Genomic DNA, 18,166 nt, shown 5'->3' on the forward strand with positions numbered 1-18,166 from the left:
GATTAAAAGCATCTGCTTTTCTGAGAAGCAGAACAGGCTAAATTAATCTGTTTTGGGGGGGAAAATGTAACCAAAGTATCAAGTGATCTAAACTGCTCTTCTGGCTAGAATAGTTCCAGTTTTGGAAGCTAGTAAGGAGCTTGGAAAAGGAAAGCAAGGATGACTAAGAGCTTGTGTATAAGGCAAGTTACTGCACAGGAAGCTGGAGTTTGAATCTACAGTGTACCAACTTGCCATTCAGGCTCTTGTGATGAGGAAACTGAGCTTTGGAGTAATATACTACTAAGCCACACTGTCAGATTTTTACTGTGCTGTACCAGTGATGTTACTTCATGACAAGCTTGTGCAGCACATATTCACACTCTTGATTTTTGCAAATTTACATGCCACAAAGACAAATTTAAAAAAATACAGATTCATTTTTTTGTGATTTTCAGGTACTAATGAGAATCTTTTAGAGTTTATAGACACAGGCCCCGCACATTTTTGTGGTCATGTCATTTCATAGTCCAGTTCTTCCCAATGCACAGCTGGAACCTCATCACTGAAGAAGAGTATAAACTATTGCACTAGAGACTTTTCTGTTAATTTATTATTTTCATGCTTTCAGCAAGTCATACTGTCACTAAATGTAGTTTTTCTTTTAGTATGTGCTCATGTTGATTCCACTGTGTGTGTGCTCAACCATATGCACAGTTGTTGGAGATTTGTGTGTCAGCGGTATTTGTAGGGTCAGCTATGGTGCCTCCCTTGAGTGCTGCATTCATTCGCTGATATATAGGTGCTGCTGATCCTACACACTCTCAGTTCCTTCTTACCAACCATGATGGTTGGTCAGAGCACCTTGTTTTGCAGTTGGAAGAGATAGCGTTTCTTCATCTGCCCATTGTCTTGTTTTCTTTTTACATAGTTTATGTACTGTGACAGGGTACCCCTGTGTCTTGCCAAGGTTCCACGCCTCTCCCTTTGGCTGGAAGGTTTAGGCTGCACCCACTTCTGTCTGTCTGGGCCGGTTGGTCAGTCTTTTCCTCCCTGGCTACAGACAGGGCTTTCTGTCTGGCTGTGGGAGGGTAGCCAAAGCACTCTCTGCTCAAGTTATTCCCTTCCCCCACCTTTTTGTAAACACTACCAGTCTCTTCTTATCTCACTCTCCACCCTCTTTCCTGATTGGGACGGCTTTTTAAAAGGCGTGCCAGCACTCTGGCTCTGAGATCAGTGGGCCCTCACTTATTAATTCCAGTCCTCCCTGCTGCTCCCACCTGGGTGCTCAGTCAGCCCTTTCCCTTCTTTCCCTAGCATAGGCTGCGTCCTGAGCTGCCTTTCTCCCTTCCTACTATGGTCTGCTGGCCTGACCCTGTTACAGTACTTAGCCTTTAATTTAAGCGTTAGCTAGATTTGAGTTAGATTCTTGCCTGTGGCTTTCTCCTGAAGCAAGGCAAGCCATGCTCTCCTGGTTTTAAACCAAGCAGATCATGCAACAGGCAGCTGTCTATAAGTGACCCCCCCACAGCCATTGCCTAAAGTGCTTGGGGGAGTCCCATAGAAAGGACAATCATAGAGTCAGTAAGAATTTTCTCCATAGAACTCAAAAAGAGCCATATATTTGCTTGAGGGCCTTCCTGATGGAGGCTGCAATTAATCCTGCATCAGAGCCCTCTGGCTCAGAACCCACACCAAGCACCGCTGCATTGGTGCTGAGTGCACCACCAGCCCTGGGCACCGCTTTGGGAACAAAGAAGAGATCCCCCTCAAAACCCCCCATGTCAGGATACATGCCCCTCCAGTGCTTCACGGGATTGCCACTGAGGTCAGATCCCATAGCCAGCCAAGGATCTACCTCCAACTCTAGGGAGCAGCAAGGGACCCCAGCTTCTCCTAGGCCCCTTGCTGCCCAAAGCAACCCTGGAAGCACAAGAACAAACAGTTCAACTGGCACTGCAGACACTGTGTCAGACACTGGAATTGGCTAAGACCCTGGTGCCTAAGGGCAAGCCCATCATGGGACTACCCCTTAGGTCAGTGGAGCATCCTCAGTCCCCTGACAAGAGGCTTAAATCCCCATCTCCATTGCCCTACGATCCTGGCACTGCATTCCTGGTCTCAGATGAGAAGCCCAGGATCCTGGTGCACTCCTTTCCCTCTGTGAGACATGGAACATCAGAGCTGAGGCACTGGTTTCTATACCACTGTTATTGGCAAACTTTCTGTAAAAGATTGCCATGGTGCAAGTCACTCGTGTCCACAGGTCTTCCAGATGTCCATTTGCACTGGGGAGGGACCTCTGTTAACTGCAGCACCGGTCTCCAACCCCCTGGTTCTGTTCATCCAGCAGGCACGAGCCCTTAACCTTTGCCTAGCTGGCTGCCAGCCAGAATCAATCAGTAGACTCATACCTTGATGTCTTCACCCTGGTCACTGGAAAAGCAATGTTCAAGTTCAGACCGGGAATTCAGCTTCTAATCAAGGAGGGGTGATTTGCCACTTGCACGATGCCTGTGGTGATAGCATGACAGCAGGGATAGTGGCCTCTTCATTGGCCATACTGGAACCTGTGTGGTATGTCTTTAGTGCTGGTCCTCCCTGGCTGCTTTGGACAAACTTTTCTCAATACCACTGGCACTGGACTCAGAATATGGAACCAAATCTGGGGACAGCGCATCAGATCCAGCACCAAAGGAGCCATCCTCGAAGGGTGCCCTTGTCATCATTGTCTCCTGTAACAGGTCCCTGCCAAAAGGGCAGCCCCTGGTGCCCCCATCCTCCCATGATTTCAAGGAACACCAGGAGATGGCTGTGGAAAAGTTCAATGTCTTCTCTAATGTTATATCTTCTTTCACTGTGACCTAGAGCATGCTGATCATCCACCCAGAGGTCCTTAAAATTGCCACGTTTCTGTGGCAGACCCCATCTTTGATTCTCCCTAATTCTAAGGAGGTGGAAAAGTATTTCATCCCTGAAAAAGTGTTTGAATATCTCTATACACACCCTCTGGTGAAATCACTGGTCATGTTTGCTGTTAATGAAAGGGGCAGGCAGGGCCCAGTCAGTGGCACACTGAAAAATAAAGATGCCAAGAGACTGGACTCGTTTGACAAAAAAATTTATTCTGTTGCAAGCCTGCAATTGTGGGTGTGTAACCACTAGAACCATTTAGGCATGTACAATTTTAACCTTTGTGGCTTCTTTAACAAATTCAAGGAGATCCTCCTTCACTGAGCCCAGGAGTTTGTTGCTGCTTTGGTGGACAAAGGTAGAGCAATCACAAGGGGGGCTCTTCAGATGACCTGGGATGCTATTGACTCAGCAGCCAATGTGGTTATCTCCATGGTGACTCTGAGATGCATTTGCTGGTTGCAGCCCTCTGGGATATTCCAAGAAATGCAAGCCACTGTACAGCACTTTCTGTTTGATGGAGTGGGATTCTTCTTCTCTGAGCTTATGTACTTGAGAATTGTTGGAATAAGTCTGGATACTGTATGTGAAGCAACAAAGGTTTATTACAACCAGCTGGCAGAGTGATTCTAAACTTGGTTGAGTTTCAGAATGCACTGACAGGCATCAAGTTAGGATTGGTTATATAGAGAGCTGTTAGTTAGTCGGAAGAATAGAAGCAAACAGTAAGGAAATGAGCATAGTCAATGAACAATCAATGAGCGATCCAGATGAATTAATGAACAATCTGGGAGTTACAGAGAGTTTGTGTGCCGTTTACAGAGCATTTTATCTATAAACAGCAAGTCCTTTGAGTGCAGTTGTCAACACCAATGTGTAAAGTGGTGATATCTCGTCTGTAATACACGGATGTGTAAAGCGGTGATGTCTCATCTGGCATCCTGATGGAATCTTTGCGTGGACATGACTATTGGTGTTATCTCTACAGAATCAAAGCAAGCAGGCAATGCAGGATCAAAGCAGAAGGCAGCGAAAGAATCGTGTCAATCGCCCTTTAACTATAGTCCAATTCCCTTCCCCGCAGGGTCCCTTTTTGGAATGTGGCTGCCTAGGGAGTTATTTACACCAACTGGGATGACCTTCACAGATGGCAGGTGGAGCTGGGGGGTGCTTACCAGACTTCATTTTGGAACAGTGATTCTTAGCAAATATCATGGCCTACTTTAGAATTTTACCCTATAGATTCATAACCTTTAAGACTTCCATGCCATCCTCTGCTCCTTTGGCTTCCATATTCCTCAGCAGGCTAAGACGCTGTTCCTCCAACCACCTCCTCTACCTTCACAGTCTACGTCCTAGGGGCCTCCCTGGGACGCCATGTTCAGGAGAAGGGAGTCAAAGTGTGATAGCCCATCATTATCCCTTTTGTCCACTTCCAGAAGCCAAATAGTTTAGAAGCAATCATTTTGAGGGAACGCTCAAGGACAATGCTCCAGTCACCTCCCCAAATCCACTATCTTACTCTTTCCTAGACCATCTCCATGTCTTCTGGTTGGCCTGGTCTCAGCTGACCTCATACTGTTGAATGCTTGAAGGAATATCTGACAAGTGTGGAGCCATGAAGAGAATGGCCTCAAATAATGATTCAGGATTCTGCCACTAGGCAGCAACAGTACATGATCCAGGACCTGACCATGTGGTTTATTCTGAGTCTGTTGGAGATGTAGACCAATGTCAGCCAGGACTGCAAGGGCCTGCAGATGGAGCTGCAGATGTCAGACCACATAAGCTAATATGTGGCCCAACAGTTCTAGGCACATGTAAGCAGTGGTGAGGGTGCAGTTGCAAGCACGAGATGAGGTCTGCTGTAGCTTGGAACCTGGCTTCAGAGAGGAAGGTTCAGGTCTAGGCAGAGCTGAAGACTGGACTGGACTTCAGGTAGACTTTTTCTTGTTTATTAACAGTCCTATGTTACAACAGGTGGAACAAGTCAGACTATGATGCCACTGCACCCAATCCCAGGACTGACCCTTTGTTAGTTTGTCATCAACTTATGGGTAAATTTGAATACCTTGGATCCTCAGATCAGCAGTTACTGTTGCTATGCACGTCATGAACATTCTTGGAGCTGATGAGAGACCAAATGACAATGTCTTGAATTAGATATGGTGCTGGCCCAACATAAAAGGAAGGCAGTAACCTTTGGTCCAGGAAAGTGAATATGTGGAAATGCACACCTTTCAAATTGAGGGTGGCGTACCAGTCTCCCAAATCCAGAAAGAGGATGATGGAGGCCAGGGAGATGATGCAGGTCCAAGATGTGTCTTAGGTTTCCTTTTGCTTCCAGAATCGGAAAGTAACGTGAGTAGACCCTTTTTCTTCTATGTCTAAGTTACTCCCAGGTGCAGGAGGTTCTCAGTCTCTCAGGGAAGGAGTTGCTTATCAGAAGGGTCCCTGAAGAAGGACAGAAAAGGAAGGTTGGGAAGGAGGCTCAGACACAAATTGCAGGGTGTAACTGAGGTTAACCTTGTCTCTGATGTCTCGGATCTGGGGTGGGGAGCCTCCTTGGGTAATCTCAGCATGCCAGGCCACTGCTTGAGTCAGGATTGTTGCTTCCATGTCAGCATTAAGGAGCTCAGAGCAGTTTACCTGACTTGCTATGTTTACCTACCTCAAATAAAAAGCATGGTGGTCCCAGTCCTGACAGAAAATATAGCAGCTATGTTCTCATCAGTTTCACTTCCCTGCACATATTTCACTGACACAACTTGGTTTAAAAAATAAAGAAACAAAGAGAGAAGGAGAGAGAAGAACAGAAGTAAAAGAAAACTAAAGCCGTTCAAGAAAGAATGTAAAAATGTCTCTAATACTCATCTTTTAAAAAAAAAAATCTGAACTGCTGCAATCCTATTTCCACCTCAGATGGGCACTCTGAATGCATTCCCTTCCTCAGAGAGGCACACATTCCTCAAAAATGCTCACTGAGAGAGCTTAACTGTCAGAGTGAGAAAAGATCAGGACCTCATGTTAAAAATGCTCCTCTTTGATAAAACTTCTGTCAGAGTTGCTCTCCACATCAGGTAATGTCCCTCCTGTCAGGGATGCTACCCCTTCTTTACTGGGTACTCGGGCAAGAGCTAAGCCATCCCCTGTATACTTCCTGCCCAGAGTGAGCACAGAAGATAGATGGGGTACATTGGGCGCACAAGAGCTCAAGCCTGTGTCTAGTTCTAAATTTGAAAGCCATGCTTCAGTAAAAAGAGCTCCTGCACCCGCAGCACCAGCAGTGCTTGAAGTGTCCATGTGGCCAGTACTGGCACCAGCAGATCGGGAAGAGGCTGCTGTTCAGCATGCATAACTGGCACTGGCTGAAATTCAACTGTTACTGATGTTGGAGGAACCTGCAGCGCTGCGCTCTCTCTGGGCGCAGGGAGAACAAACTGAAAACCTGCCGCAGCAGCGGCTTTTGCCTGCGGCACCATGGAAAACCATAGCTAAACAAACTGTTCCCAGTCACCATGGGGGCACTGTGTTTCATCCCCCCATCCACTGTACCACCGCAGGGATACTGTGAGGAGAAAAGACAAGACAGAAGTTATAATTTTCTCTCATCAGTTTCAATGCTCGGTACACATTCCAGTGATGTGACCCCTTTTTTTAAAAAAATATAGAGCAAGACAAAGACAATACAGAAGAGAGAGAGAGGTTGTTTGCACTTTAAAAAAAAAAAACCAAAACTCTCTAAGTACTGCGTGTAATAATGCATGTATCCCTTATTGCTAGAGATAGAAAAGATACAGAGCTACCACTGAGACGGCTCCCTTCCGATAAATCTTTTAAATCGATGCCAGACCTGCAGTTTAAAACACTGACATCCCTTCTGTCAGTGCTTCCTCACTGGGGATTAAGGCAGAGTGCAGCCCTTCCCCAGGGTGAGCGCATGGGATGAACTGGACACATTGGGCACGCAGAAGCCCAAGCCTGCCTTTGGGTTTACATGCAAGAGCTGCCCTCCATATAAGCAGCTTCAGTCTCATGGCACCAGCAATGTTGGAAGGGTCTGTGCAGTCATCATCAGTGCCATGCGAACAAGTGATGGCTGCCGTGCTGAACACTCAACCTGCAACAGCTGAACCAGAACCATTGCTGGTGCCAGAGGAACGTGTGGTGTCATGCTCTCTCTTCTGGCAGTGAGTGAGCAACATCAAACCCTGGTGCAACTTACAGCTGCTATCTTGAGCCATTGTCTGACCTGCAATTAAGGCACAGAATGTCCCTTCTGTTAGAGACTCCATTGCCTCCTCACTGGGGGTGGAGGGCTCAGGCAAAGAGCAAGCCTTTCCCTGTCATGCTCTCTACACAGGCTGAGCACAGCAGATGAACCAGGCACATCAGGCATACAAAAGCCCAAGTCCGCCTCCTGCACTACTCTTAAAAGTCACACTTCACATAAAGCAGTCCCAACCCCTGCTCCAACAGCACTGGCAATACTGGAAAGAGATGTGCAACCATCTCCAGTACTGGCTTGGCTGCCGTCCCAAATGTGCATATAGCACCAGCTGAACCACAGCCATTACCGGTGCCAGAATAACGTGCATTCCCTCAGAGGGGCTCATATCCTGCAAATGCTGTCACTGCAAGAGCCCCACTGCACAATTTAGGAAAACAAGGAGCTGCACTTAAACGTTCCCTTTTGACAAGGCTCTTGAGCTGATGCCAGACTCACAATTCACTGCAGACAGTGCCCTTTCTGACAGGGACTTCATTGATTCCTCAGAGAGGGAAAGAAGCAAGGAGCGAGCCTTCCACATCATGCACCCTATCCAGGGAGAGCACCAGAGATGAACCAGCCACATTGGGCTTACAAAAGCCCAACCATGCTGCTGGCTTTTACTTTAAAGCTGCACTTTGCGCAAAGTGACTCCAAACCCCACTTCAACAGCACCAGTAATGCAGGAAGGGGTTTCACAACTATCACTGGCCCCAGTAGACCAAACCGTAGCTGCCAAGCTGAAAGTGCAAATGACTCCAGCTGAAACAAATCTGTCACCGCTGCCACAACAATACATGGTACCACATTCTCTCTTGGCACTGGGGGAGCAACAGCAAAATGGGATGCAGCCGTCATCCCATATTTCACTGGCATGGCCCCCAGCACCGTGAAAGGCTAGTGCAAAACCAAACTGTTTCTTCAGAGAACCACATGCTGTGCTCCTTAACAAGGTCACTGGTATAGAGGAGGACTCATCATCGCCTATACTATCCTGCCTCCATATGGATAATATAAGTGGCTACCATTTTTATTATAAGGCAACAAGGTACTACCAATCACCTTGCTCTCACTACTTTATAGTCTACCAATCTTGTTCACCCAGAGTTGTTAGTCAATTGTCCTCACATCACACTCTTTATAGGGCTCATAAATTTTATTACTGCAGAAGTGCATTCTCATTACAAAACTAATCTCCAAGTGCAGCTCTTGCATGTCACCCTGTCACTACATCCATCCCACTAGGGATCACTTGAGAGCACTCTCTACTGTGCTACAGCACCAGCCGTCTCCTATCTTCTCCGTCTCCTCATGCCATGAAAAGGAGATAGAATTGCATGATTCTCACATGCCAGATGATCTTGAGTCGCAGCTGCTTCCGGACTCCCCAGTGCCTGAATCTATGTTGTCTTAGACAAGCAGTCACAGACCCAGACCTCTCTTCTCCTGTCGACCTAGGACAGTTAAGGATTTTTTAAGAGTGGAAATTAGCCAGGAAATCACTTATCAGAAATGCCAGAGAAACAATATAAACTTTTTTTTTTTAAGAATTTACATCCACCTGCCATGGTCAGGGTGGATCTACCGCTTGATGATAATGGTGGCAGCAGGTGAAGTCTGACTAAACCTGACCATGCCTGCACCCATGAATAAATTTACTGATAGACTGTGGACAGTCTAATTCTAAATCTACACCCCTTTTCTCTAGTGGTAGATGTTACCAAACAAAGAGCAAAATATCAAAATAGAAAACTATCCTTTCTAATAAGGATATTCATCTTCTGCACTTCAGCTACAAATAGCTAATTATTCTGCACCACGAATGTCTGGGGGATGCCTTCCTCCTCTCCTGCATGCTGTTCCACCTATTTTTTTGATAGCCAGAGTCCTTAGGAAAATCCAGACAGATGGAGCACAAATCATCCTCCTAGCTTCAACGTGACTGAGTCAGATCTGATTCCCCTAACTCTCTCAGAAGAAGGGTGCCATGCTTCACCCCAGACCACATACCCTACATCTGATGGTCTGGTTTCTGTCTGGTTCCCATAGAACACACACCAGTACTCCTAACAAGTGAGAGATGTGCTGTTATAGGGCACAGGAGAAACAACACACAATACTTACCTCTCCAAGTGCAATTGCTTCTCATCCTGATGCTCTGTAAAGGGATTACAACCCACAAAAGCCCCACTGCATATGGTTCTTGACTACATTCTTACCTAAAAGCTGCTCAACTATCACTGTCTTTGCTCCGAATCCACCTTTTGACAATCACGGCCTTCCATCCCCTGTAGAAGGCTCTTTGGTGTTCACTCACCCAATTGTAGAAAGGTTTTTGCAAAGGCTTACAAAACATCATGCTTCCTCGCACACTTATACCTCCAGCTTGGGACTTGAAACTTATCCTCCATATCTTGATGAGATCACCGTTCAAGTCAATGGACACATGTTCCTTGGTCATGTTAACATCAAAAACGCAGTTTTTAGTGATGATAACGTCAGCTTGAAGACTGAGCAAGATAGCTGCTTGGACCAACTCTCCACCATATACAACCTTCCACAAACACAGAGTGTTGTTATGACTGCACCATGCCTTTGTACCGAAAGTGTGCTGTCAATTCCATAGCATTAAACCTATAATCCTACCTACCTTCTACCCGAAACTGCTCACTTCTGTCACGTGACAGGATTTTTATATTGTACATGGGAGCCATTTCATGTGCCTAGTGTATCTGTTGGCACCGAATAGTGTGCCAGGGGGCTGCATAAGGTGTCTAATGAAAGCTGATGATGCTCTGAATTGGTGTATGCTACTTATATGACTGTGTCATGTTTGTTGGTAGAGTTATAGATTTTAGCTCTGAAGCTGAAGTAAAAATGTTTAAAGCTAAGATTCACAATGGGAGGTATGATTGCAACACCAGGCAGGATGAATGGACTGTAAACAAAGGCCTAGATGGTCAATACACATATCAGACAGATGGAATGGGTCGAGCGGGTGGCGGAGTGGTACTGTATAGCTGTGTCTACACGTGCACGCTACTTCGAAGTAGCGGCACTAACTTCGAAATAGCGCCCGTCGCGGCTACACGTGTCGGGCGCTATTTCGAAGTTAACTTCGACGTTAGGCGGCGAGACGTCGAAGTCGCTAACCTCATGAGGGGATCGGAATAGCGCCCTACTTCGACGTTCAACGTCGAAGTAGGGACCGTGCAGACGATCCGCGTCCCGCAACGTCGAAATTGCTGGGTCCTCCATGGCGGCCATCAGTTGGGGGGTTGAGAGATGCTCTCTCTCCAGCCCCTGCAGGGCTCTATGGTCACTGTGGGCAGCAGCCCTTAGCCCAGGGCTTCTGGCTACTGCTGCGGCAGCTGGGGATCCATGCTGCAGGCAGAGGGTCTGCAACCAGTTGTCGGCTCTGTGTATCTTGTGTTGTTTAGTGCAACTGTGTCTGGGAGGGGCCCTTTAAGGGAGCGGCTTGCTGTTGAGTCTGCCCTGTGACCCTGTCTGCAGCTGTGCCTGGCACCCTTATTTCGATGTGTGCTACTTTGGCGTGTAGACGTACCCTCGCAGCGCCTATTTCGATGTGGTGCCGCGCAACGTCGAAGTTGAACATCGACGTTGCCAGCCCTCGATGTTGCTACATCGAAATAAGCTATTTCGATGTTGGCTTCACGTGTAGACGTAGCCTATGTGAAAGATAATATAGAATCAAATGAAATAAAAATCCTAAATGACTCAAAATGTTCAGTAGAATCACTATGGATAGCAATTCCTTCCTCTGATGGGAATATAGCACTAGGGATATATTATTGACCACCTGACCAGGACAGATAGTGATGCTGAAATGCTAAGGGAGATTAGAGAGGCTATGAAAATAAAAAACTCACTAATAATGGGGGATTTCAATTATCCCCATATTGACTGAGTACATGTGACCTCAGGAAGGGATTCAGAGAGAAAATTTCTTGATGCCTTAAATGATTGCTTCTTGGAGCAGCTGGTAGGGGAACCCACAAAGGGAGAGGCAATTCTTGATTTAGTATTGAGTGGAACACGGGATCTGGTCCAAGAGGTAACTATTACAGGACCGCTTGGAAATAGTGACCATAACATAATAACACTTAATATTCCTGTGTTGGGAAGAACACCGCAACAGTCCAACACTCTGGTATTTAATTTCAAAAAGGGGAATTACACAAGAATGAGGAGGTTAGTTAAGCAGAAATAAAAAAGGTAGAGTAACTAGAGTAAAATCCTTGCAAGCTTCGTGGAAACTTTTCAAAGATACCGTATTAGAGGCCCAACTTAAATGTATACCCCAAATGAAAAAACACAGTAAGAGACCTAAAAAAGAGCCACCATGGCTTAACAACCATGTAAAAGAGGCAGTGAGAGATAAAAAGGCATCTTTTAAAAAGTGGAAGTCAAATCTTAGTGATCAAAATAGAAAGGAACATAAACACTGCCAAATTAAATGTAAAAATGTAATAAGGAAAGCCAAAAAAGATTTTGAGGAACAGTTAGCCATAAATTCAAAAAACAATAGTAAAATGTTTTTTAAGTACATTAGAAGCAGGAAGCCTGCTAAGAAAGCAGTGTGGCCACTGGACGATAGAGACATAAAAGGAGCAATCAAGGAAGATCATGCCATTGCGGAAACACTAAATGACTTCTTTGCTTCAGTCTTCACGGCTGAGGATATTAGAGAGATTCCCAAATCTGAGCCGTCCTTTATGGGTGACAAATCTGAGGAACTGTCCCAGACTGAAGTATCATTAGAGGAGGTTTTGGAACTAATTGATAAGCTAAACAGTCACAAGTCTCTGGGACTGGATGGTATTCACCCAAGGGTTCTGAAAGAACTCAAATGTGAAATTGTGGAACTATTAACAGTGGTTTGTAATCTATCCTTTAAGTCAGCTTCCGTATCCAATGATTGGAAGACAGCTAATATAACACCAATATTTAAAAAGGGCTGTAAAGGAGACCCTAGCAATTATAGACCGGTAAGTCTAACGTCAGTACGGGGCAAATTAAGAACATAAGAATGGCCATACTGGGTCAGACCAAAGGTCCATCCAGCCCAGCATCCCATCTGCCGACGGTGGCCAATGCCAGGTGCCCCAGAGAAGGAGAACAGAAGACAATGATCAAGTGATTTATCTCCTGCCTCCATCTCCTGCCCTTGTTCTGAAGGCTAGGGCACCATACTTTATCCCTGGCTAATAGCCATTTATGGACCTAACCTGCAAACATTTATGAAGCTCTTTTTTAAACCCTAATAGAGTCCTGGCCTTCACAGCCTCCTCGGGCAAGGAGTTCCACAGGTTGACTGTGCGCTGTGTGAAGAAAAATTTCCTTTTATTAGTTTTGAACCTACTACCCATCAATTTCATTTGGTGTCCCCTAGTTCTTGTATTATGGGAAAAGGTAAATAATTTTTCTATATTCACTTTCTCCACACCATTCATGATTTTATATACCTCTATCATATCGCCCCTCAATCGCCTCTTTTCCAAACTGAAAAGTCCCAGTCTCTCTAGGCTCTCCCCATATGGGACCCGTTCCAAGCCCCTAATCATCTTAGTCGCCCTTTTCTGAACCTTTTCTAATGCCAATATATCTTTTTTGAGGTGAGGAGACCACATCTGCACGTAGTACTCAAGATGTGGGCGTACCATAGTTTTATATAGGGGAAGTATGATATCTTTTGTCTTATTATCTATCCCTTTTTTAATAATTCCTAACATCCTATTTGCTTTACTAACTGCCGCTGCACACTGCGTGGATGTCTTCAGAGAACTATCCACTATAACTCCAAGATCCCTTTCCTGATCTGTCGTAGCTAAATTTGACCCCATCATGTAGTACATGTAATTTGGGTTATTTTTTCCAACATGCATTACCTGACACTTACCCACATTAAATTTCATTTGCCATTTTGCTGCCCAATCACTCAGTTTGCTGAGATCTTTTTGTAGTTCTTCACAATCTGTTTTGGTTTTGACTGTCCTGAACAACTTGGTGTCATCTGCAAACTTTGCCACCTCACTGCTTACCTCATTTTCTAGATCATTGATGAACAAGTTGAACAGGATCGGTCCCAGGACTGACCCCTGGGGAACACCACTAATTACCCTCCTCCATTGTGAAAATTTACCATTTATTCCCACCCTTTGTTTTCTGTCTTTTAAACAATTCCCGATCCATGAAAGGATCTTTCCTCCTATCCCATGGCCACCTAATTTACATAAAAGCCTTTGGTGTGGGACCGTGTCAAAGGCTTTCTGGAAATCTAGGTATATTATGTCCACTGGGTGCCCCTTGTACACATGTTTATTAACCCCTTCAAAGAATTCTAATAGATTAGTTAGACACGACTTCCCTCTGCAGAAACCATGCTGACTTTTGCCCAACAATTCGTGCTCTTCTATGTGCCTTGCAATTTTATTCTTTACTAGTGTTTCTACTAATTTGCCTGGTACTGATGTTAAACTTATCGGTCTATAATTGCCAGGGTCTCCTCTAGAGCCTTTTTTAATATTGGCGTTATATTGGCTGTCTTCCAGTCATTTGGTACCAAAGTGGATTTAAAGGATAGGTTACAAACCACTGTTAATAACTCCACAATTTCACATTTGAGTTCTTTCAGAACCCTTGGGTGAATACCGTCTGGTCCTGGAGACTTGTTACTATTCAGCTTATCAATTAACTCCAAAACCTCCTCTAATGTCACTTCAATCTGGGAGAGTTCCTCAGATTTGTCACCTAAAAAGGCTGGCTCAGATTTAGGAACCTCTGTAACATCCTCAGCCGTGAAGACTGAAGCAAAGAAATCATTTAATCGCTCCGCAATGGCACTGTCTTCCTTGATTGCTCCTTTTATATCTTTATCGTCCAAGGGCCCCACTGCTTTTTTAGCGGGCTTCCTGCTTCTAATGTATTTAAAAAACATTTTACTATCATTTTTTGAATTTTTGGCTAGCTGTTCCTCAAAATCTTTTTTGGCTTTTCTTACTACATTATGACACTTAATTTGGCAGTGTTTATGTTCCTTTCTATTTTCCGCACTAGGATTTGACTTCCACTTTTTAAAAGCTGCCCTTTTCTCTCTCACTGCCTTTTTAACATGGCTGTTTAGCCATGGTGGTTCTTTGTTAGGTCTCTTACTGTGTTTTTTTATTTGGGGTATACATTTAAGTTGGGCCTCTAGTACGGTGTCTTTAAACAGTTTCCATGCAGCTTCCAGGGATTTTAGTTTAGTGACTCTACCTTTTAGTTTCTGTTTAACTAGCTTCCTCATTTTAGTGTAATTCCCCTTTTTGAAATTAAATGCCAGAGTGTTTGACCGCTGCGGTGTTCTTCCCAACACAGGAATATTAAAAGTTATTATATTGTGGTCACTATTTCCAAGCGGTCCAGTAACAGTTACCTCTTGGACCAGATCCTGCGTTCCAGTCAAGACTAGATCGAGAATTGACTCTCCCCTTGTGGGTTCCTGTACTAGCTGCTCCAAGAAGCAGTCATTTAAGGCATCAAGAAATTTAATCTCTGAATCCCGTCCTGAGGTGACATGCACCCAATCAATATGGGGATAATTGAAATCTCCTATTATTACTGTGTTTTTTATTTTGATAGCCTCTCTAATCTCCCTTAACATTTCAGCATCACTATCACTGTCCTGGTTAGGTGGTCGGTAATATATTCCTAATGCCATATTCATATTAGAGGAATGAATTGTTATCCATAATGATTCTATGGAACATTTTGATTCCTTTAGGATTTTTGCTTCATTTGATTCTATATTATCCTTCACATATAGTACCACTCCGCCACCCGCACGACCTGTTCTGTCTTTCCGATATAATTTATATCCCGGTATGATAGTGTCCCACTGATTGTCCTCATTCCACCATGTTTCTGAGATGCCTATTATGTCAACTTCCTCCTTTGATATGAGGTACTCCAGTTCACCCATGTTATTAGACAGACTCCTAGCATTTGTGTAAAAGCACGTTAAAAAACTACCACTATTTATATGTCCGCCTTTCACAGACGCATTGGATTTTTTTATATGCGATTGTTTCACATCTGATCTTGCCCATATATTATTTCCCACGTTCCCTATCTGACTAATTTCTAGGGAATCCCTATCTATGGAGCCTCGTGTAAGAGAAGTCTCTGTCCGATCCAGGTGCTCCCCCGCACCAATCGGCTTTCCCCCACCTCTTAGTTTAAAAACTGCTCTACGACCTTTTTAATGTTTAATGCCAGCAGTCTGGATCCACCTTGATTTAGGTGGAGCCCATCATTCCTGTATAGACTCCCCCTACCCCAAAAGTGTCCCCAGTTCCTAATAAATCTAAACCCCTCTTCCCTACACCATCGTCTCATCCACACATTGAGACTCTGAAGTTCTGCCTGTCTATCTGGCCCTGCGCGTGGAACTGGAAGCATTTCAGAGAATGCCACCATAGATGTTCTGGATTTCAGTCTCTTTCCTAGTAACCTAAATTTGGCCTCCAGAACATCTCTTCTACCCTTCCCTATGTCATTGGTACCGACATGTACCACGACCACCGGCTCCTCCCCAGCACTGCCCATAAGTCTGTCTAGATCCCTCGAGAGATCCGCAACCTTCGCACCAGGCAGGCAAGTCACCATACGGTTCTCCCGGTCATCACAAACCCAACTATCTATATTTCTGATGATCGAATCCCCCACTACTAAAACCTGCTTCTTCCTAACAGCTGGTGCTCCCTCCCCCGGAGAAGTATCCTCGGCACGAGAGGATACAATAGCACCCTCTGGAAGAGGTAGATTGTTTAGTAGAAACAATAGTAAAGAATAAAATTGTCAGATACGTAGAGGAACATGATTTGTTGAGCAAAAGTCAACATGGTTTCTGTAAAGGGAAGTCGTGTCTTACTAAACTGTTAGAGTTCTTTGAAGGGGTTAACAAGCATGTGGACAGGGGGGATCCAGTAGACATAATATACTTAGATTTCCAGAAAGCCTTTGACACGGTCCCTCACCAAAGGCTCTTATGTAAATTAGCGGTCATGGGATAGGAGGAAAGATCCTTTCATGGATTGGGAGCTGGTTAAAAGGCAGGAAACAAAGGGTAGGAATAAATGGTAAATGTTTACAATGGAAGGGGTTAACTAGTGACGTTCCCCAAGGGTCAGTCCTGGGACCAATCTTGTTCAACTTATTCGTCAATGATCTAGAGAAAGGGGTAAGCAGTGAGGTGGCAAAGTTTGCAGATGACACCAAACTGTTCAGGATAGTCAAAACCAAAGCAGGCTGTGAAGAACTTCAAAAAGATCTCAGCAAACTGAGTGATTGGGCAGCAAAATGGCAAATGAAATTTAATGTGGGTAAGTGTAAGGTAATGCACATTGGGGAAAAATAACCCTAATTATACATACAATATGATGGGGGCAAATTTAGCTACAACAGATCAGGAAAGGGATCTTGGAATTATAGTGGATAGTTCTCTCAAAACATCCACGCAGTGTGCAGCGGCAGTCAGTAAAGCAAATAGGACGTTAGGAATAATTAAAAAAGGGGTAGAAAATAAGACAAAGAATATCTTACTTCCCCTATATAAAACTATGGTACGCCCATATCTTGAGTACTGCATGCAGATGTGGTCTCCTCACCTGAAAAAAAGATATATTGGCATTAGAAAAGGTTCAGAAAAGGGCAACTAAAATGATTAAAGGTTTGGAACGGGTCCCATATGGGGAGAGGCTAGAGAGACTGGGACTTTTCAGTCTAGAAAAGAGGAGACTGAGGGGCGATATGATAGAGGTATATAAAATCATGAATGGTGTGGAGAAAGCGAATACAGAAAAGTTATTTACTTGTTCTCATAATATAAGAACTAGACAACACCAAATGAAATTAATGAGTAGCAGGTTCAAAACTAATAAAAGAAAGTTTTTCTTCACATAGAGCACAGTCAGCCTGTGGAACTCCTTATTAGAGGATGCTGTGAAGGCCAGGACTCTAACAGAGTTTGAAAAAGAGCTCGATAAATATTTGGAGGTTAGGTCCATAGATGGCTATTAGCCAAGGGTAAGGTATGGTTCCTAGGCTTTTGTGGAAGGCGGGAGATGGATGGCAGGAGAGAAATCGCTTGATCGTTTTACAACTAACAAAGTCAAACAGGCCCCCAGATTTGGTGGTGATGGGGGACTTCAACTATCCAGATATATGTTGGTAAACTAATACAGCAGGTCACAGACTGTCCAGTAAGTTCCTGGATTGTATTGGAGACAATTTTTTATTCCAAAAGGTTGAAAAAGCTAGCGGGGGGAAGCTGTTTTAGATTTGATTTTAACAAATAGGGAGGAATTGGTAGAGAACTTGAAGGTGGAAGGCAGCTTGGGTGAAAGTGATCATGAAATCATAGAGTTCACAATTCTAAGGAAGGGTAGAAGGGACAACAGCAAAATAGAGATAATGGATTTCAGAAAGGAAGATTTTGGTAAACTCAGAGAGCTGGTAGGTAAGGTCCCATGGGAAGCAAAACTGAGGGGAAAAACAGCTGAGGAGAGTTGGCAGTTTTTCAAAGGGACATTATTAAGGGCCCTAAAGCAAGCTATCCTGCTGCGTAGGAAAGATAGAAAATATGGCAAAAGACTGCCTTGGCTTAACCAGGAGATCTTGCATGATCTCAAAATAAAAAAGGAATTGTATAAAAAATGGAAACAAAGAAAAATTACAAAGGAAGAATATAGGCAAACAACACAAGAATGCAGGAGCAAGATTAGAACGGCTAAGACACAAAATGAGCTCAACCTAGCTACAGGCATAAAGGGAAACAAGAAGGCTTTTTATTAATATATTAGAAACAAGAGGAAGACCAGGGATAGGGTAGGGCCATTGCTCAGTGAGGAGGGAGAAACAGTAACGGGGAACTTGGAAATGGCAGAGATGCTTAATGACTTCTTTGTTTCGGTCTTCACTGAGAAGTCTGATGAAGGAATGCCC

At 44.4% G+C, this 18,166-nt stretch overlaps 1 protein-coding gene across 3 annotated transcripts in view; it reads left to right on the forward strand.

The window, feature by feature from the left end:
• IQGAP1 (IQ motif containing GTPase activating protein 1) overlaps nt 1-18,166 on the forward strand; it is a 335,028-nt gene that overhangs the window by 220,367 nt on the left and 96,495 nt on the right. The gene's annotated exons all lie outside the window — the stretch shown is intronic.

Source organism: Carettochelys insculpta, chromosome 12 (assembly GCF_033958435.1).
Source record: "Carettochelys insculpta isolate YL-2023 chromosome 12, ASM3395843v1, whole genome shotgun sequence".
NCBI classification, from domain to species: Eukaryota; Metazoa; Chordata; order Testudines; family Carettochelyidae; genus Carettochelys; species Carettochelys insculpta.